The sequence below is a fragment of the Mesocricetus auratus genome, unplaced genomic scaffold (assembly GCF_017639785.1).
Source record: "Mesocricetus auratus isolate SY011 unplaced genomic scaffold, BCM_Maur_2.0 Super-Scaffold_100003, whole genome shotgun sequence".
Taxonomy (NCBI): Eukaryota; Metazoa; Chordata; class Mammalia; order Rodentia; family Cricetidae; genus Mesocricetus; species Mesocricetus auratus.
The window spans coordinates 7,431,946-7,454,195 of NW_024429188.1; the positions used below are offsets into that span (position 1 = coordinate 7,431,946).

A 22,250-nucleotide genomic window follows, 5' to 3' on the forward strand; every position below is an offset into this window, starting at 1 on the left:
ACAGCTCTTTTTATTATACAAGGGTCCCATGGGCTGTTTTAGAATGGAGTGTTGTGCCCCTGTGTCCATTAGAAAGTCTACTGGCCTCCCCTCCACCTTTAAGGTTACCTAGGGCTGATGGAGGGGATGTGAGCCCTGACATCCTCATTCATTGAGTTCCTCTATCTCTAAGACCTTTGGCCTTTTTGATCATTAGTTTTTCAGGCATTCATTTTCCAGTGTCTAATTTCCTTGCAGTAGGCACATTGGTCTTTCTAAAGGGGGAGGCATGGCCACATCTGTTCTCTGGTAGGGGCCTGTCTCCATTCCCTCTTCCCGTATACTATGTTTTTAATCTCCTTTGCATTTGGCTTTTCTTTACCCATGGCTGCTGGTAATACTGTGGCAAGTCCCTTTGTCTGTATTCAGGAATCTCCTTTTGTTATAAACCTTTGCTACTACTGCTATGAACTCAGCCAACTGCTTATCTGTGAGCCCATCCAGTGTCTGTAGCTTTCATCGGATATCTGGCACTGTCTGGTTGAAAAAATCCATATTGACAGCTGACTGATTTTTCTCTTGCTTGTAAGCCTCCAACAGACATTCCAGAAAAGTTCCTGAAGTCTCATCCTTATCTTGAAGTACCTGTTCTAGCTTGGATAAATTTGTGGGCCTTCTGGTGGCTTCATGGAGGGTCTCCCACATCAGAATCTTCAGCTGCTCCCTACCTGCGGGGTGGTTGTAATTCCATTCTGGGCAGGTTAAAGAAAATGCTAGCTCGAATAGTGATAGGTTGGACATTAGGCCCTAGGACCAGTTTCTAGGCAGTGGCCAAGATCTGCTCTCACTCCTCAGTTGTGAAAAGCACCTGTAAAAGCTGATGACAATTATCGCAAGTGGGCTGGTGAGTAATCATTACAGAATTTAGGTCTAATAAGGTGGATGGTTTTTCAGAAAATTTGGGGTTCTGCATCTTTCAGTTGTCCAGATCACTAGCAAAGGGTATATGAGACATGAACTAAATGTCTGCTTGATCTGGTAGCCTGGCTCCCTGCAGGGGAAGGGCCACCATAATGGAATATGCCTGTCTCATGGTCCAGGACTGGGTATGAAGCAGACTTGCCATGTCTTCCTTCCCTTTCCCTGGGCTTGGTTCTGTGGCAGCTCTCCGTGGGGCAGGGGTAGGCACTGGAGCATAGGGAGGCAGGTAGAGATCCTCCTCTGGTAAAGAAGGGGGCAGAACTGGCTGATTGTCCTTTAGCAACTCTGCTTCTTTTGCCTGTTGGAACCGGCAGCAGGAAGGACATCGACCAAGAGGTGGGGCTTTCCACCAGATATTGCCAAGTGGTGGTGTATGGGATCTGGTCAGGGTACCCAGGTTTCCCAAACACGGTATCTTCAAGCAGATAGATTGTAGGGAGGTAGAAGTTGTCTCCTTCTGGCCATCCTATATTGAAGGTCAGACATTCATTCCTGCAAAACACAGTTTCCCCGTCTGTACAAGTAACCCCAGATTCTCTGCCTGGTGTTTGAAATCCTTGAAATGTGACTTGACTAGGTCCAGTGTGGTGGAATTTGCTGTCTGGTAGTATCTTTCAAGGAAGTATAAGAGGATAAACAAAACATGCACATACAGAAACAAACTTCTGGAGTTCGAAAAAGGAATAAAAAAGATGCAGATGGCAACTTATCCTGTGACCAGGCTCTGCCAAATGGAGGTGATCTATCATTACCCAAACCAGAGTCAGATTAGAACTTTCCAGCTCAGACAGACTGGTGCTCTCCAACTCTACTAGAATGGGGCCTTCTGGCTCCAACAAAAGGGGGTGTCTGGAGCATCCTTGGAACCCCCCCCCCACAGAAGGGAGTTAGCAGCATGGCTTCTCCTGCCTCCATAGGCCTCTAGCTTGTGTCCAGATACTAGAACAGAGTAAGACAAAGACTAGACAGAGACACACCCAAACTCACTGATTGGTGGAGAACAAAACATGGTCCCCTAAAAGGCTCTGTTATTGGGTTAGGGGTCCCCAGTACATCCCTGATGAGCCCCCAAATGTAAGTGTCTGGGAAACACTGAAGAAGACCCCAGACTAGAGTATTATGCAAAAACAAAGAGCATTTATTCTTCAGATAGAACCAGCATGTGGGGGCAAGCATTTGTACAAAAATTGCGACTGTGAGAGGAACAGGAATGTTTTTAAGCATAGCTAGGGGAATTCTAGGTTGTCTTAAACAGGCAGGTTAAGCCGGCAATAGTTATATTAACTAATTTTTGATCTGCCGAGGCTCTAGTTTTTTCATCTTTGGACATATTTGGGTAAGTCTGGTCATGTTTTAGGGGGGGTTACCACCTAGAGATACTGTAGGGGCACCTCAGGCCCCCAATGTGTTCTCTTCCTCATACCTGCTGTGAAGAGTGTTGCTGACTAATGGCCCTTTGTTGAAAAAACTCTGTCTCCTCTTAGAAAAACTGAAATCTAAATCTCAGTAGCAAGGACTAGGGTCTTCAGGGAAAGAGAAAAAAACCTGCAGCCTGTCAAGTTAAATATAGAATTGTGTGTGTTGGGGGAATATTAACCACAAAACAAAACCTGCTAAGTGTGGTGGTGCATGACTTTAATCCTAGCACTAAGGAGGCAGGGGCAGGTGGATCTCTGAATTCAAGTACTATCACTGTTGGACTTAAGAAACACCCTTTTGACACAGAAACACCTGATCTCCTGGGACTGAAGTTAACAGATAGTTGTGGGCTGTCATGAGGATGCTGAGAATCAAACCTAGGTCCTCTAGAAGAGCAGCCAGGAATCATAACTGTTTAACCATCTCTCCAGCCCTTGTGTCTCATACTATAATGTAAAAACATTAAGACCTTGAAGACTTAATTGGCATCAGGTTTCTTATTCTAAATAGAGTGGTTTTGTATTTTTTAACGTAATGATTGAAATTATCTGTTTTGTTTTTTGAGTTTTTGTTTTGACAGGGCTTCTCTGTGTAACAGCTCTGACTGTTCTGGAAGTTGCTTAGTAGACCAAGCTGACCTTGAACTCACAGAGATCTACCTGCCTCTGCCTACCAAATGCTGGGATTAAAGGCATGGGCCACATCGACTTTACTGGGTATTTGTTTGTTTTTATTTCTGAAACAAGGTGTCACTGTGTAGACCAAGGTGGCCTTGAATTTACAGAGACCTACCTGCCTGTGTTTCCTGAGTGCTCAGATTAAATTCATCTACCACCAAGCCTGGCAATTGTCTGTTTTTTTAAACATTGTTATCACTTTTTCTGTGCATGAATATATGTGTACATGTGTGTGTAGGGGCCTACTGAGGGCAAAAGAAGATGTGGATCCCTTGGAGCTGGAGTTATAGGCAATTGTGAGCCACCTGACATGGGTGTTGGAATTTGAATTCTAGTCTTCAAGATTGAACAACAAACACTCATAACTATTGAGTTAGCCCCAGGCAAACACCTTTAATTTATTTTTATGAATGTTTTGCCTACATTTATGTTGTATACTACATGTGTTCCTTCTACCAAAGTAGGGCAGAAGAGGTTATTGGAGCCCCTGGAACTGAAGTTATGAATGGTTATAAACTACATTGTAGGTGTTGGGAATCAAGCAAGTGCCCTAAACCCCAGTCCTTACTTGTCTGTTTTTAACTCAAGTGTAGAACCTGTAAGCCTCAGTATTTTGCTCTATGTATTGCTAACATCTGAAAAACAATTAGTTTAAAAATTACATTTCTGGGAATTGATTTTTTTCTGGACTCAATTTCCTTCCTTTATTCATGTTAGCTGTGTACCACCTGTACACATACGCAGCCCCTGATTTAAGAACCCTTAGGCCAGTGGTTCTCAACCTTCCTAATACTGCAACCCTTTAATACTGTTCCTTGCGTTGTGGTGACCCCACCCATAAAATTGTTTCCATTGATACTCGATAATATCTGATATGCAGGATATCTGATAGGGACCCCTGTGAAAGGGTCACTCTACCTAAAAGTGCTCGCAAACTACAGGTTGAGAACCACTGCCTTAGAATATCTTGTTTCAACTCCCCCTTTCCCAACATGTGTCTTAAGCTTTCCTTCAAGATGGAAGGTTTTAATCTTGGAAGAAAGTGCTATCCAACAAGGTCAGAAAATAATATCATCTTGTGAAATTACTTTAAATAATTTATTTTGCTGTTTTCCATTGTCCTGTCTGAAGATACAAATGGCTGTAATAATTATGCCACTGACAGGCTCACAGCCTAGTTATACTTTATGGCCTGGTGTTTATTATATTGATCAGAAAAATGGATGTTTCCCAATTGCTCATATTAGAGAGATAACATACTTGTGGAAGAAAGTATTTTTCAAATAAGAATTCATGTTCTGCCTATGACTAACTGTGTTTTGGCCCAAGTTAATAAAAACAAGTTTGAAGCTTCGGTTGTCCATATTTAAGGGAAGGAAGGGGTATTAATTATATGATATTCATTTCAACAGGATTGGAAGGTTAAACAAGGTGACTCACTATGTAGCCCGAGCTGGCATGGCGTTCACTATGTATCCTAGACCTAGACTGGCCTCAAACTTGAGGCATTTCTCTAGCCTCAGACTCCTGAGTGCTGGACTTATAGCACATGATACTGTGCCCAGCTAAGATATGTCTTAAATTGTGTAGTCTAGAGTCTGTATTCAATATCAATCTCTATAGCATCAGCTCCATGAGAGCAGGGATTTTTCTCTTTGGTTCAGTGTGTATCCACCACATGTAGATCCATGCTGGATGTAATAAATCCTGGTTGTTGAGTCAGCTTGAGTACAAGAACACATTTCACTAAAATACCAATGTGTGGAAGAAGTAGTGACATGAGACGGTCCTGAGCGAAGTGAGTGAGAGCAGCAGCTGCATGGGCATCTTATCTGTTGGGTTCTCTGCTTTCCCGCAGGTTAGAGAAGAGCTGCAATCACATTTAAAGTTCCTTTTGGAATTCACATACAAAATCTGTGGATATCTGTCCCACAGCATTGCACACTATCTTACTCCTGGATGGAAAAGGATCTGGAAGGAAAGAAAAACAAAAATATTTTTGAGACAAGATGTCACTGTGTAGCCCTGGCAGACTTGGGACTTGCTGTGTAGACCAGGCTGGCCTTGAGCTCATAGAGATCTATTTGCTTCTGCTGGAATTAAAAGCATATGTCTTCATGCCCAGCACAAAACAGAATTTATTATCTTACTTAGAATTCCTTCTGATTGATGGTGAAATCCTTTCTAATGGCAGATAAGGCCACTAATCCTGCTATCACAATTCTCATCTCATTTATCATTTGCTCAGTCCTCATCTTCCAGATTCACCACTATTACTAACATCTGAGGAATCGTATGTACAGCATTAGTATACTTTCTTCCTCACTCCCTCCCTCCTGCTCTCCCTCATCCCTTTCTCTTGTTCATTTGTTCATTTGTTCACAGAGTCTTCCTATGTAGGCCTTGAACTCACAGAGATCCCTGTCTCAACTTTTTGAGCATTGGGATTAAAGACAAGCACTGCCATGTTGGACCTTCCTCCTTAGCATAGCAGCTCAAGTCTCAGAGAAGGTCTTGATCACCCCAAGGGCAGGTTGGTACTGTGGAGTTTCTTTGCATGTTAGATTTAGTTGTAGAATTGCCTCCAAGTGAGGGAGTAAATATCATGAAAAAGTATCTGTAATCTCAATGAGGGATGTTAGGACCAGATCATCATTCTCATAGCATGAGTCATTAAGTCTGCATAATTTTTTAACATAATGATCATTTACAGGTATAGCTGCAGATGTAGCTCTGTTGACAGGTAACTCTATCAGAGTATGCACATACAGACAAAACCCAAAAGTTTTTCAAGACAGGGTTTCTCTGAGTAACAGCCTTGGCTGTCCTGGAACTAGCTTTATAGATCTGGGTTTGATTTCCAGCACACACATGGCAGTTCACAACAATCTAGAACTCTAGATTCAGAGGACAGACCACCTCTTCTGGCCTCTGGGGGTTGGAGTACCTACACATGGTGCCCAGGCATGCAGCCAGGCAAAACACCCACGAATACAAAGTTTTTTCCATAATGAAAAATTAGCCACTGTCACAATATCTTGTCTTCAGGGGCTAGCTCTGTAGCTCTGACTGGCCTCAAATTTGTGATCTTTTTGCCTTTACAACCAAGTGCTAAATTACAGACATGGATCACCATACCCAGCTTGAAAAATTTAATTTCTCCCCCAAGGTAGGCAAGTACTATAAGTTACAGCCCAAGCCCATGTCATGGTTTTGAGTTTTGATGGTCTCATTATGTTATGCATGTTAACCTTAAGCTGGCTCTAAACCCCAACCGTGCCTTGAACTTGTGATTCTTCTGCCTCAGCATCTCAGTAAATGGTATTAGAGGTCTGTGCCATCAGGCCAAGTTAAAGAAATTCTTGAAGTGAGGTTTAAAGAATTTCTTGGCTTTTGTGGACACAGCCAAATTCGAATCCAGGCTCTACTTAAAAAAAAATTCATGTATCATAAAACTCACCATTTTACAGTACTTAAGTTGGTACATTTGCAGTTGTGCAACTATTAGTGTCATCCAATTCTGCATCACTTTTAGCACCCATTTGCAACCACTATTTTCTCTTCTGATTTCTGATCAATCTTTTTTCCCATCTCTATAGATTTATCTATTCCGAATGTTCCATATAAAAGGAGTCATAGGGTTTGGCTTTTGTGTCTGGCTTATTTCCTTGCACAGTGTTTTATTCCTTTTTGGGGTATTGTTGTTTTGTTGTTTGGAGACAGGATCTTAGTACCTATCCCAGGCTTACCTTAAACTCGTGATCCTGCTACATCTCCCTCAGTGCTATGGTTACAGGTGTGTACTACAAGACTTGCCTTAGCATGTATTCAAATCCCTTTACATTGTAGCATGTACCAACACTTTATTCTGTTTTGTAGATGAATAATAGTCTCTTATATGTATATATATGTATATATAATTATGCCACATTTTTATTATTATTCTTGTTGGACATTTAAGTTGTTATGTTGTGGCTATTCAGAATAAGACTATCATGACTATTCACGTACTTTTTTTTGTACAATCAGATTTTTAAAATTCTTTTTTAAAAGACTTATTTATTTTTTATTTTATTTTATTTTATTTGGTTTTTCGAGACAGGGGTTCTCTGTGGCTTTGGAGGCTGTCCTGGAACTACCTCTTATAGACCAGGCTGGCCTTGAACTCACCTAGATCTGCCTGCCTCTGCATCCTGAGTGCTGGCATTAAAGACATGTGCTACCACCGCCAGCTTCATTTATTTATTTATTTTTATGTGTATGTGTGTCTGCCTGTGTGAGATTATGTGAACTATGTGCAGGAGCACACAGATTCAGGAAGAGAGCATCTGATCTCTTGGAACTGGAGTTATGGGCACTTGTAAGTTGCTTAATGTGGGCCTGGGAAATAAATCTGCTTCTCTGCAAGAATAAGAAGAACTCTTGATTGCTTAGCCATCTACCAAGGCCTAATTTCAATTCCATTTTTTTTTGTTTTTTTCAGACAGGATTTCTCTGTATTGTTTTGGAGCCTGTCCTAGAATCATTCTGTAGACCAGGTTGGACTTGAGCTCGTGATCCTCCTGCCTCTGCTTCCTTCAGCAAATCCTATCATCACAACCAGCACAATTTTAATTCTTTTGAGTTACATCTTCCTATGAAATTACTAGATTGTGAGATAACCGTTTACTCTGTTATAAGAAATAACTTTATGAAATAACTGTTTGATGACCTCCTAGACGCTTTTCCAAAGTGACTGCATCAGTTTACATATCTACCCCCACCTCTCTCTCTCTCTCTCTCTCTCTCTCTCTCTCTCTCTCTCTCTCTCTCTCTCTCTCTCTCTCTCTCGCACGTGTGTGTGTGTGTGTGTGTTGTATGTGTGTGTGTTGTGTGAGTGTGTGTATGTTTTTTTAGTTTTATTTTGTTTGGAGATAGGTCTCAGGTGTAGATTGAGTTTCTCTGTGTCTCTGGAGTCACTCACAAATAACCACATGGAAACTTCTTATTAATTATAAGTGTTTGGCTAATAGCTAAGACTTGTTACTAGCTAACTTTTTTTCATTCAAAAAGATCATTTATTCATTTGTTACTTGATTGGGCAGAGGTTTGCCTCAAGCCATCTTTTTTTAATTTAAATTTAAATTAGAAACAAGGTTGCTTCACATGTCAATCACAGGTCCCTCTCCCTTTCCCTACCCAACACCCACGCCCTCCCACCAACCCCCCCTAATATCTCCTTATTTCCCCAGAAAGGGTGAAGCCCTCCATGGGGGTGTCCATAGTCTGTCATTTCATCCAGGGCAGGGCCTAGGCCCTCCCCCAAGAGTCCAGACTGAGAGAGCATCTCTCATTGTTGGATGGGCACCCAAAGTCCATTTGTATGCCAGGGATAAATACTGATCTACTACCCAAGGTCCCATAGATTGCCTAGGCCTCCTCACTAACACCCACATTCAGGGGGTCTTGATCAGTTCCATGTACTAGCTAACTCTTAAAACTTGAATTAACCCATTTCTATTCATCTACACTCTGCCACATGGCGTTACCTTTCTTCCATCTTGCATCTCCTATTTCTTCTCTGAGTCTCACTGGAGACTACTCTGACTCCACCTGTCTTCCCAGTTTCCTTAGTCTGGTTTTCCTGCCTAACCTTGTCCTGTCCAGCTTCATTTTTTGTTTTTTCAAGACAGAGTTTCTTTGTGTAGCTTTGGAGGCTGTCCTGGAACGCGTTCTGTAGACCAGGCTGGCTTCGAACTCACAGAGATCCACCTGCCTCTGCCTCCTGAGTGCTGGGATTAACTAGCGTCCTGTGCTAGGCATCTTTATTAAACCAATCACAGCAGAGTTTATACAGTGTACAGAAGGATTATTCCAGAGCATCCCCCCCTTTTTTGTTTTTTGTTTTTTTTGAGACAGGGTTTCTCTATAGCTTTGGAGCCTATCCTGGAGCTCACTCTGTAGACCAGGCTAGCTTCAAACTCACAGAGATCTGCCTGCCTCTGCCTCCCAAGTGCTAGGACTAAAGGCATGAACCACCAATGGCCGCTTACATTTTCCCCTTTTTGTCTAAATAAAAAGGACGGTTTTAACTTTAACATAGTAAAATTATATAAAATAATACAGCTATCAAATAAGAATTGCAGTTACAATATCCAGTCCATTTGTATTTGGCAAAATCAGAGAAAATAATCTATTATTTATCTTTCTGAGTCTAAAGTCTCATATATAATTTACCTTTTATCATAACTAAGGAAAACTTTACATCTAATTTTTTAGCCTTTAGCTCCAACAAAGCCCCAAGATGGGTTAAATGGTACTTAAAGACAGGGACATCTGGGCCGGGCGTTGGTGGCGCACGCCTTTAATCCCAGCACTCGGGAGGCAGAGGCAGGCGGATCTCTGTGAGTTCGAGGCCAGGCTGGACCGACAACCTCCAAAACAGAGAAACCCTGTCTCGTAAAAAACCAAAAAAAAAAAAAAAAAAAAGACAGGGACATCTGACTCCTTGGACAGTCACCCTCGGTTCTTCTGTAATGTTGGGCATCCAACTTTGGCCTACAGGCCTGGTATATCTGACAGACATTTATGAGAAGTAGGGAATTTTGAAGAACTGTCCTACCTTGTCTTGTCAAAGTTTGACAGTTGCTTTCTTTTTCATCCTGATGGTTCAGTTTGAACAATATACTGTCAGCAATTGAGGAAAGGGAAGATTCTTTGCCCAAATGACTAGCTTTCGCCATAAAGAATACAAACTCTATACAGAGTTTCTTTGATGCCCATCATCTTCTCTGAAGTAGATTGGTGCTGCCAGGAGCAGACATGCCTCACTGTCATGAAAAGCCTTAGTTTGTTAAACATATTCAATGCCATACTCTGTAGTTCTGCAAAGTGTTTGAAGACTATCTATCTATCTATCTATCTATCTATCTCTGTATATGAACTTGAAAACATGTAACATGACTATAACTTTAACTATTACAGATGACTAAAATTATTAATCTGTATTTCCTTCTTTTTATTATTGTTTTTTTGTTTTTTTCAAGACAAGGCTTCTCTGTGTAACAGCCCTGGCTGTCCTGAAATTCACTTTGTGGGCCAGGCTGGCCTTGAACTTACAGAGATCCACCTGTCTCTGCCTCCCAGGTGCTGGGATTAAAGATGTGCACCACCACCGCCCAGCTGTATTTCTTAATTATACATTACATTTTTAAATGAGTTGCATAAACTCAATAATCCAAACAAGAGTAGAAACATACATATGCCAGTGTTAAATATTTTGAGATTAATAGTTGTTTGCATTAAGGTTGATTCAATAATCTACCCTTTTATTCTATCATTTCAAACCCCTCTCTTGTCTTTTCAGAACTAGATCCCTGAATCTAAACTCCTTTGTTCAGCTTTTTTTCTGACCATTACCAATAACAGCTTATAACCATCCCCTCTTAAATGGTAACAAACATCCATAATATCAATTTTCAGCTGTAGCATGAAAAATAAAAGACCCAGAGACTGATATTGACGTTCAAGCTTCAAACTGAAGATCATAAAAGCAGAGTAGCTAAGCCACTAGCCCTTACCAGTACTCCTCAGTCTGAAAGGGCTGATCCTGCTGCCTCTCCTCAGTCAGTGTAGATGGAGAATCCTGAAACTGAAAGTCTTCCTATACTTAATGTGGCAAATTTGCAGGCAAATTTGAATATATCATAATATATCATCACAAATCCCTTTTTGTCTAATACAAAAAGAAAAACTAGTAACATAAGAGAAACTATATACAATAAGTACAGTAAGTATATATAATATATACAAGCAATAAGTCAACAATATCTAGTCCATTTACATTTGACAAATTCAGAGAAAATATCTAGTTCATTTGCAGGCATCATTTTCTAGACTACTACTTGTATCTTCGGAGAACCTTGAGAAAATTGGGATAGTAAGGAAGTCCTGGCTGGAGTAGTCCATGAGGTTGGACTATCTCAGCCCATCTCAGCCAGCAGCCTTGAAGCTGTTTCACGTGCAGAATGTTTAGGAGACTGAAGCAGAGGCACTTTGAAATGCTGGATCACCTGGGTCATCCTTTTCACACTGCTGTTTGTTCTCCTTGTTCTGAAAACATACAAACTTTTAAAGGTAACATACAACTATGGAATATGTGATGTGCACAGGTCAGTTAAGATTATTGCTTTGTTTTATGTCTGAGCAGGTAAAATATGCATAACGTGTCTTGTAGTCTTTCTAGGTTTATTTTTTATTAGGTTTATAGCCAGGATTTCAGGGGGTCTTTCCCAATCAGACCTGATTTTCTTTAACCCAGAACAAATCCACAGCTTTTCATTTCCTGTGGAATTAAAAGTATAACCTCTCCCCCAAAGCAACACATCTTTTTACTTAAAATTTCAAGTCAAGATGTTTAAATATATATAGGTTGGCTTAATCTAGCAGTTTTTATGATTCAGTGTCTCTTATGATCCAGGCAAAAAAATTCAAAGACAACACAATAATATGCAGGATCCAGACTCTCTGTGTATTTCCCAAGACTTTTTTTCTTTTATGTTACTTTATACCTTTTTAAAGGACTTTATTATTTAAAATCATATTTTTCTCTTTTATGACTGTCTGAATTTTTAAACGGCACATTTTTAAACACTGTAACCTGTTAGGAGGGTTTTTCCACTAGTAAAGACTTACTGTGTATTTGTAATCTTTTTCTGTCTGCATACGTCTTTAAACTGCTAAGCAGAGTGGCTAAGACCTCTGCCTCTGTTTTGGTGACTGGCTTTGCCCTGCTTGCTTCCTTGAGTGCCTAGCTTCATGGCAGAGTTACCATTGAGGGCCATGTTTACAGCCCCAACTCTGGGGAGGTTTGGGGTCCATACTGCCACTGAGTAGTACATCACCCACTGTTCATAAACCCCATTTAAGTGTTCAGTTGCAGGACCTCTTAAAAGAGCCCTGCCTTGTGTTTGCAGCCAGCACAAGCCAGGAAGCCACCTCTTAAAGGAGCCATGCCTCTGTTCACCGCTAGCAAACAGCCTACCAAATAAAAGGGGTTAGCAAGAAGTTGCATTTGACTCCATTTTTGTATGTTTAGAGCCTTTTAAATTCTTTCTTAGGTCTTATGTAGATGTTGGTTCCAGATATTTGGGTGCCATTTTCAACCATACTTTTCTTTCCCACCCAACAGTTCCCAAATAACTGACACAGAGACTCAATATTAATAATAATTACTTGGTCAATAACTCAGGCTTATTATTAGCTAACTCTTATTTAAATTCATCCATTTCTATTAATATACAATCTGCCATATATTGTTACCTCTTTTTCATCTTGTACCTCCTGTTTCCTCTCCATATCTCACTGGTGACTCCTATGACTCTGTCCTTCCCAGTGTCCTTAGTCTGATTTTCCTCCCTAACCTTATCCTGTCCAGCTATTGGCTACTCAGCTTCTTTATTAAACCAATCACAGCCCTACCCTTAAATGAAGAACTGCAGGAAATCAGTAGGTGCTGAGAAAGAGAGACTGAGTCTTCTTCAGAGATGAGCCCTGTTATATAGCTTATCCAGCTCCAAGTAGTCAATCCTAAAAACATACACATACGGTCAATACTAAATGTTCTTAGTAACCCCCCTCCATTTTGTGTGTGTTAAAAAACATAGTATATAGAGAATTTGGGACTATCCACTATTTCAAGTGCTCCATTGGAGATCTTGGCACACAGGCCCAGCAAATGAGTAAAGATCACTGTAATAATGCCTCATGATTGTATCAAGTTTAGTATACAGGAGATGGGTTTGAAACAGTGTCTAGAACTTAGCATATAATTAATAATAATTATAATTTAGCTACCTGAGGTGTAAATAATCTGCAGTCCAGGATTACACCTGCTGTAGGAGTTACATGCTGAGATAATGGTGCTCGGCTGTCAGTGCTGCTTTCCTTTTTTTAATTTTTTATTTTTAAAACAGGCTTTATCTGTGCAGTGTCATCTGTCATGGGACTCACTCTGTAGACCAGGCTGGCCTCAAACTCACAGAGATCCACTGCCTCTGCCTCCCAAGTGCTGGGATTAAAGGAGTGTGCCACCACCTGCCTGGTTACCTCAGGGGTCATTTCTACAGTTGCTTTCCTTTTTTGTAACCTTGGTAGGTCTTTCTTCTTTTATTATTTAAGACCTTTATTAACAGGTTGACTTTGTTTTTAATCAAGTTGTAAACTTTTATTACAAATTAAAAATGAAGTTCTTAAAAATCTCAACTTTACCAGATATGAAACAATTTAAAAACCATTAAAGGTGTATTGAGAAAAAACAGACCTTTAAAAAAACCATGTTTGTCATTACCAAAAGGAGACATCTTCAGGTAAAAATAATAAAAACCCCATAGATAATGCAGATAGTTCTAGTATATCTGGTCAACAGGCAAAAGCAAGCACTTAAGGTCTTCAGCTCCAATCTTTGTTCATTTTTTATTGCTAGAATTTCATATTCATTTCTTCTTGTTGGATGACCAAACCGGATGACGGTAGAGATGGTAAGCCAGCATTTACTCAGCCCCGCCCTGCTCAGCCTCAGAAGCAGACGAATTCTCAGCTGGTGGATCGGCTGCTTTTGTCTCTGCCACCTTGAGGTTTAGGGTTCTCTGGGTTCAGTGTTGGTAAATGAAGTTCCGGCGGTACCGACGTTGAGATGGCTGCTGACCCTGGGTCTCATTCATCTCCTTGATTTTCCTTGTCCTCTTCATTGCTGTCTTTGGTGAGGAGGACCCCTGCGGGATCGTGGTCTGTAACCCCGATACATATTCTGTCTCACTGGTCTACGCTGTTCTCCTGCACCCTGGCTGTCAGCACCCTCCATCGGTTCTTCTTGCACAGGAGGGGTGGAACACTGTGGTCAACGCCCATAGGGTCTCCGCAAGTAGTAAGGTGGGAACCTTCGCCTGCAATAGGTCAGGATTTGTTGGGTTTGGCCTTCAGGAGCCCTTTCTGATCCCTGCTTCTTTTCCCCACTCTCACTATTCTGGTAATTTTGCAGGTAATTGTGTAGAGGACCCCTACAACGTGGATAGCATCCATAATGGTTACGGTCTACTGCATATTTACTGCCTTAAACTGGAACTCTACCAGGACCTGTAACATTTGCTGTCTCCGCACCCTTTTCTTCTTAAAAAACACCAAACTCCACAGTCTCTCTCTCCTACACTGCGAAGGTTCTTCCTGGGGTTATTCTTCTTTATCACAGTCTGGTGTACAAATATGCCTTCCTTGGTGTCATTCCTGTTGATGAAACCCTATCTGTTCCTTACATTGAACCATTTTACTGTTCCCAAAACCTTGTCCCCGGCTGCGGGAGCTACCGATGTGAGGCTTCCTGGACTACCACTACAGGCATCTCTGCCCATGGAGCCTGGCTTGGTGTTGGCAGAGCTGAGGGCTGCGGCAGATGCAGCAGGAGGCTGCTGGGTCGGGGCCTCGCTGCTCATGGTTGCACTGGTGGTGACTGGGGCCAGCGGCGATGGCTGAAGCAATTCCAGGGGTGGGATGGTGACTAGGCCGGAGGCAGCAGTGGGGCTCTCAGGCCGCTCTCTGCTCCCGCTACCAATAGAGCTCTGGTAGGTCTTTCTTAACAATTCTGTGTCTCTTCTTGTGGCTGGACCTTGATTTTGGGACTCTTTCCTCCTACCAGGCTGTCTCCTCCAGCCTTAATACGAGAGGAGTTGCCAAGTTTTACTGCAACTTGATGTGCCATGGCTGGCTGATGTCCGTGGGAGGCCTGCCCTTTTCTGAAGAGAAACCGAGGGAAAAAAGTGGGTGGAGAGGTTGAGGGAGACTGGGGAGAGAGGAGGGAGGGAGGGGAAACTGGTTGTGCTGGGGAAAATTAATTAACTAATTAATTAGTTAAAAAATAGAGACAAGTAAGATAGAACTATAGGGGCCAGGAAAGATGGCTCAACAGTTAAGAACACAATCTGCTCTTTCAGATGACCCTGGTTTGAGTTCCAGAACCCACATGGTGGCTAACAACCATCTGTTCCAGGTCATCTATTGCCCACTTCCAAAGGTGAAGCACACAATTGGGGGTCAGACATGCATGGCAAGCAAAGCACTCATATACACAAAATAACAATCGGAGCCTGCATGGGTCTACACTAGGTCCTCTGCATATTATTTATTATTGTTGTTATTAACATCCCAACCACAGTTTTCCCTCCCTCCTCATCCCTCCCCCAACATTCCCTCTTTCCCCCTACCCACATCCTCTTTATCATTTAGAGAAATAGATAGCAACCAAATATGGCTTACTAAGATGCAGTAAGACTGGGCGCCTCCCCTCATATTAAGGCTGGACAAGGCAACCCGGTATTGGAAAAGTGTCCCAAAGTCATCAGACGAGTCGGACAGACAGCCCCTACTCCCACTGTTAGGAGTCCCACGACAAGACCAAGCTACGCAACTGTCACATATATGCAGAGAGTCTAGGTTAGTTCCATTCAGGCTCCCTGGTTGTAGATTCAGTCTCTATGAGCCCAGGTTAGTTGATTCTGTGGACTGGATTTTCTTGTGGTGTCCTTGACCCCTCTGGCTCCTACAATCCTTTCTTCCCCTTTTCCGCAGGATTGCCCAAGCTCTGCCTCATGTTTGGCTGTGGGTCTCTGCATCTGTTTCCATCAGTTGCTGGGTGAAGCCTTTCTGATGACACTTGGGCTAGGCATCAATCTATGACTATAGCAGAATATCATTAGGCATCATTTCGTTGAATTTTTTTGCCAATTGTATTTAGTTCTATCCTAAGTCCTTGGACTGTCCACCCTCTGGGTCCTGTACTACAGACAGTGTCAGGGGTGGGCTCCATCTCCTGGATGTGTCTCAGGCTGGACCAGTCATTGATTGGCCATTCCCACAATTTCTGCTCCACCTTTACCCCAGCACATCTTGTAGGCAGGACAAATTGTAGGTTGAAGGTTATGTGGCTGGGTTGCTGTTTCTTTCCCTCCACTGGAAGTCTTGCCTGGTTACAGAAGACGGCTAGTTTAGGTGATGTCTCTCTCTTGTTGCAAGGAGTCTCAGCTAGGGTCACCTTGTAGATTCCTGGGAGTTTCCATTGTGCTGGGTTGCTAGCTTGTCCCAGAGGTACACCCTTCCATTCCAGTTGTTTGTTTCAGTACTCTTTGTCTCCATCTTCCCCCTTTCCCAGGCAGATACGAGCACCCCTGACTCCTGAGCCCTCTTTGTTACTTAGCTTCTCTGAATCTGTGGATTCTACAATTCCACATTGTTATAATTTACTTTACAGCTAATATCCACCTATGAGTGAGTACATGCCATGTTTGTCTTTCTGGGTCTGGGTTACCTTACTCAGGATGATTTTTTCTAGTTCCATTCATTTGCCTTCAAATTTTATGATGTCATTGTTTTTAACAATTGAGTAATACTCTATTGTGCAAATGTGCCACATTTTCTTTATCCATTCTTCAGTTGAGAGACATATAGGTTGTTTCCAAATTCTGGCTATTATGAAAAAAGCTGCTATGAACATAGTTGAGCAAGTGTCCTTGTGGTATAATAGAAAATCCTTTGGGCATATGCCCAAGAGTGGTATTGCTGGGTCTTGAGGTAGATAAATTTCCAATTTTCTGAAAAACTACCATATTGATTTCCAAAGTGGCTGTACAAGTTTGCACTCCCACAATCAAGAGAGGAGTGTTCCCCCTTGGTCCATATCCTTGCCAGCATCAGCTGTAACTTGTACTTTTGATCTTAGCCATTCTGACAGGTCTAAAATGGAATCTCAGTCATTCTGATTTGGATTTCCCTGATGACTAAGGATGTTGAATATTTAAGTATATCTCAGCCATTCAGAATCTCCTGTGGGAATTCTCTGTTTAGATCTGTACCCCATTTTTAATTGGATTATTTGGTTTGTTGATGTCAAGTTTCTTGAGTTCATTATATATTTTGGAAATCAGTCCTCTCTCAGGTGAGGAGTTGGTGAATATCTTTTCCCATTCTATAGGCTGCCATTTTCTCCTATTGGCAATGTCCTTTGCCATGCAGAAGCTTCTCAGTTTTATTAGGTCCCATTTCTTAATTGTCAGTCTTAGTGCCTGCACTATTGGTTGTCTGTTTAGAAAGTCTTCTCCTGAGCCAATGAGTGCAAGGCTGTTGTTCCCACTCTCTCTTCTGTCAGATTCAGTGTATCTGGATTTATATTGAGGTCTTTGACTCATTTGCACTTGAATTTTGTGTAGGGTGATAGATATGGATCTATTTGCATTCTTCTACATGCCAACATCTAGTTATGCCAGCACCATTTGTTGAAGATGCTTTCTTTTTCCATTGTACCATTGGCTTCATTGTCAAAAATCAAGTGTCCATGGGTTTGTGGATTTACTTCTATGTCTTTGATTCAGTTCCTTTCTTTATGTCAATTCCAACTCGGTTTTGATTATTACAACTCTGAAGGAGAGCTTGACATCAGGGATGGTGATACTTCCAGAAGTTCTTTTATTGTACAGGATTGTTTTAGCTATCCTGGGTTTGTTTTCCCATGTAAAGCTGAGTAATGTTCTTTCAAGGTCTGTAAAGAATTGTGTTGGAATTTTAATGGTGATTGCATTGAATCTGTAGATTGCTTTTGGTAGGATGGCTGCTTTTACTATGTTAATTCTACTGGTCTATAAGCATGTGAAGCCTTTCCATCTCCCAATATGGTCTCCAATTTCTTTCTTAAAAGATTTGAAGTTCTTGTCATACAGGTCTTTTACTTGCTTGGTTAGAGTTACAGCAAGATATTTTATGTTACTTGTGGTTATTGTGAAGGGTGTTGTTTCCCTGAGTTACTTCTCAGACTTTTTATCATTTGTACTTTTTTTGTAAGTTAATTTTGTATGCTTCCACTTCGCTGAAGGTGTTTATCAGATGTAGGAGTTCTCTGGTAGAATTTTTTGGTTGCTTATGTATACTGTCAACTCATCTGCAAATAGCAATACTTTGACTTCTTCCTTTCCAGTTTGTATTCTCTTGATATCTTTTAGTTGTCTTATCACTCTAGCTAGCCTGACAATCTGAGTCCATTCTCTTAGACTCACTTGATTAGAAAACAAAACCAATTCATGTAAGTTGTCATCTGACATCCACACACATGCTGAAGGATTTCCCTCGCAAATAAATACACTAATTAAAGTAAATAAAATAAAATTTAAAAAGGATAAAGAGGGGAGTGTCACCCAAGAATTTGTCTAAGAAGAAAGAGGCCTATGGAAGTAGTTAGAGCATTAGGAAAGGCTCTAAGGATTTTTAGGCAGAAAAACTGAGTGATCCATGTCAGGGATGCAGGAGGAATCTTAGAAATAGACTGGCTTGAAGTCTCTGGTGTTGTGAGAAAAATTTGTGAGATTTTTAAAAATTCTGATGTTTTACATTATTCTACTCTAGAATATGTATTGAAAATGCCCTGTGCTTGAAACTTTGGGTTTTTTGTTCTAATTCTGGTTCTGTTGCAAATTAGTTGGATAATCATTTCAAGGCAATTGTCCTTTTTAGATCTTTTTCCTAAGAAGTCAATTGGATTAACTTAGTAGTTCTTAAGGTGGAAACTATATTGGAAATATCATATAAGCTTGGACCACAGGAATTTTTATAGCACTTCTGAGTTGAAGACTATTTAAATATGGTAGATTTATTTTTGTTTTGTTTTTGGGTGAGGCAGGGTTTGTCTGGGTAGCTCTGGCTGTCCTAGAACTTGCTCTGTGGTGATATTTTGTTTGTGATCTTAACAAATAAAGCTTGCCTGGAGATCAGAGTGTGGAGCTAGCCACTCCTTAACCATAGAGGCCAGGCAGTGGTAACACACACCCCTTCCCAGGATTTGGGATCTGATCCCCTTGATCCTAGTACTTGGGAAGCACACACTTTCAATCCCAGTAATTGGGAGGAGGAAGCAGGAAGATCAGGAGTTCAAGACCACACTGGGCTACATGAGACTTAACCATTTTAAAAGACAAACAGAGCTCAGGCCTTTGATCCCAGCACTTAGAATCTCATTTCCTTAATCCCAGTACTATAGAGGGGGAGACAGAAAGAGAGATATGGCTGGTTGGAGAGGGGAATTTAAGGTGGGAGGGACAGGAGCTCAGGCCCATTCAGCCTGAGGATTTGTAGAGACAGGAGCTCAGCCCCTCTCAGTCTGAGAATTTCATAGAGGTAAGACCTTTAAGTGGTTGTCTCTTTACTTCTCTGATCTTCAGGCAAACTTTATTTGTTAGAGCATAAAGAAAATATCACCTCATTGCTCTGTAGAGCACGCTGGCCTTGAACTCACAGAGATCCTCCTGCCTTTGCCTCCCCAGTGCTGGGATTAAAGCTGTGCACCACCATTGCCAGGCTTAGTGTTGTTTTGTTTTTTAGTCTCTAAGTGATTGTGATTTACATTCATAGTATTTGAAGATCCACCACATTAAAGACCATTAGTACTACTATATCTTATAGTGCAGAAAAATCCCAAACTTGATGCCTACTTGAGCAACTAGTGAATCCCTGTCTTAAAATTGTTAAATGGTCTATCATTCACAAAGCTGTGGCTTCAATCACACTACAATTTACATACCATCACTCACTTGGTATGATGGCATGAAACTATAGTCCCAGCTACTCAGGAGACTGAAACAGGAGAATCACTTGAGCCAAGGAATTTGAGATCACACTTGGCAATATAGAAATAGCCCTTGTGCATCTCTTCTCCTTTCTGCCCCCCTCAATATTATTAGTCATTGGCTTTCTGGAGTTGTAATCAGCTTCAATCAGTCTTGAAGTCATGTGCCATAGAAAGAACATGGATGTTATGTGACAATTTGACCCAGGTTATTGTTTTCTATGTCTGTGGCCCTGAGTGTGACACCTTTCTTTTCCAAGTTTGAATTTCTTATCTATAAGATTGAAATTATAATGCCTGCATAATCAGCTTATGATGATGTATGAGGCTAGATCATATTTTTTTTGTCATTTAGCATGAGGTTGATTGACAAACTAGCAACTTGTATGATAGGTGAGCTGGAAGAAACTATCATCAGAGAACAGCATACAACATTTCTCTTACTCTGCCACATCTGGAGTTAATTGTATCTGTAGGTATAACTATGTCATAATACTTTTTGGTTCCTTTTTCTAGATATAAAATTAGTACTAACTTTGCTTTTTACTTATTAGTGCTTTTGCTCTTATGTGACCTCATTTGTGACATGAATATCAACAGTGATTAAACTCTTTTTACATCCTACCAAAAGTTTAATGTGTTGAAACTCCTGTTATATTCCAGAAATTACTGTTCCTTTATAACGTAAAAGAAAGATAGACCAAATAAGCTAGGCATGATGGTATATACCTTAATGTGAGTGAGCACTCAGAAGGCGGAGGCAGGAAGATCTCTATAGGTTGAGGCTAGCTTGGTCTACATGGTGAGTTCCAGGCCAGCCAGAACTACATAGTGAGATCCTGTCTCAAAATAGCAGCAGCAGCAACTACAATAACAAATCATAGGTCTGTTGAGTTCAAAAGCACTATCAAGTTCTATAGACTGTAGAACAAAGTCCAGGCTTTGCTCTTTCTAGCTATCTGACTTTGGAGATGAATGCCTCAAGATTTTTTACATATGAATGAATTAATGCATATCAAGTATAAATGCATATTGCTTTGCACATAGTACACAAGATCTGTTAGTCATTGTCATTAGTATGTATCACTATGTACTAGTGTGTAATGGGGGCAGTCACTTACATGAGAAGCCAAAAACCTGAGGTCAGCAGTCTGCTTGTCTCCGAGTCTCAACCAGAGCCCCAAGAGAAGAGTGTCCCCTTCCTCCCACCTCTTTATGTCCCTGCCTTCTCCTACGTACCTGTGACCACACACAAATGGGCATGGTCAGTGCTACGGGTATGTAAGATCTCTCCCTACAAATACTACACCCCCTTTCCCTACAAATGCCATGCCCCCTTTGCCTACTGTTGATATTACAAGATAATTTACACCTGTTACAGTTAGTTTTCAATTGTTTAGAGTTGGGATTAGAAGGAGGTGTTCAGACTTGGGCATCTCTTTCAGATAAGTTTAGGGTTTAGATGGAATAGGATAAAGGGGACACTCTTGGGGTTTTGGTCGAGTTGGACTGCTGACCTCAGGTTCTCAGCTTCTCATGTAAGTGACTTCCCCCTCAATAAATATTATATGACAACCTACCCCGTGTAGTTCCATATTCCATAATAAGGGTGGCGCCTGAATGATGGAGCCAATATCGATGGAGTCAGAAATGCAATGATAAAGTCTCTGTGGTCAAAAAACTTAGTCTGGTGGAGCCAGTGTACAGATAACTTTGTTGTGCTTCATTCACACCAAATAGAGCATGTGCAGGAAGGGTACTCAATAGTCTGTCTCTGTTTCCATTAAAAGTAGTGCCATCTGGGAGTATGTTTGGTACCAGTGGTGATACATATTCTAGAGTCAGTTCTGCTTCTGTTGTATCTCACTCATACAGCTTCTAGTCAACCTTTTGCAGCTTAGTTTATCTACTTTTAAAATGAGGTAAAGTACCAGGTGTTGGTGGCGCACGCCTTTAATCCCAACTCTCGGGAGGCAGAAGCAGGCAGATCTCTGTGAGTTCCAGGCCAGCCTGGTCTACAGAGTGAGCTCCAGGACAGCCTCCAAAACAATACAGAGAAACCCTGTCTCGAAAAACCAAAAGAAAGAAAAATGAGGTTAAGTTTCTGACCACAATCTAATAGAAATAAACTCTGTGGAACCCTATGAGAATCCTCCCTTGTGGAAGTACTCTCCTTTCTTAAGATGCTCCTAATAGGGGAAAAAACCAAGAACTGTGAAAGGGAGGTGGTGGTAGTCTGGACCTGGGCTCAGTTTCTAGCACCCATTTTGGACAGTTTACAACTGATTGAAACCCAGTTCCAGTGACCTCTTCTGACTTCTATGGGCATCTTCATGCACTAGTGCATATGCATATGTTCACACATACATATAAAATAAATGAGTACATGTTTTTAAAATTGGTAGGTGAGGGCTGGAGAGATGGCTCAGCAATTGAGAGCAGTGGCTGCTCTTCCTGAGGACCCAGGCTGCAGTTTACAACTCTCTGTAACTCCAGTTCCAGGGGACCTGACACCATCACACAGACATACATGCAGGCAAGACAGCTATGCACATAAAAAT

General features: G+C 41.3%; 1 protein-coding gene and 1 pseudogene across 1 annotated transcript in view; one reads left to right on the forward strand and one right to left on the reverse strand.

Annotated features, from left to right (window-relative positions):
• The window catches only part of Fam120c (family with sequence similarity 120C), a 153,656-nt gene that overhangs the window by 29,971 nt on the left and 101,435 nt on the right, over positions 1–22,250 (forward strand). The window lies entirely within an intron of this gene.
• On the reverse strand, positions 13,586–14,521 carry LOC121139942 (annotated as a pseudogene).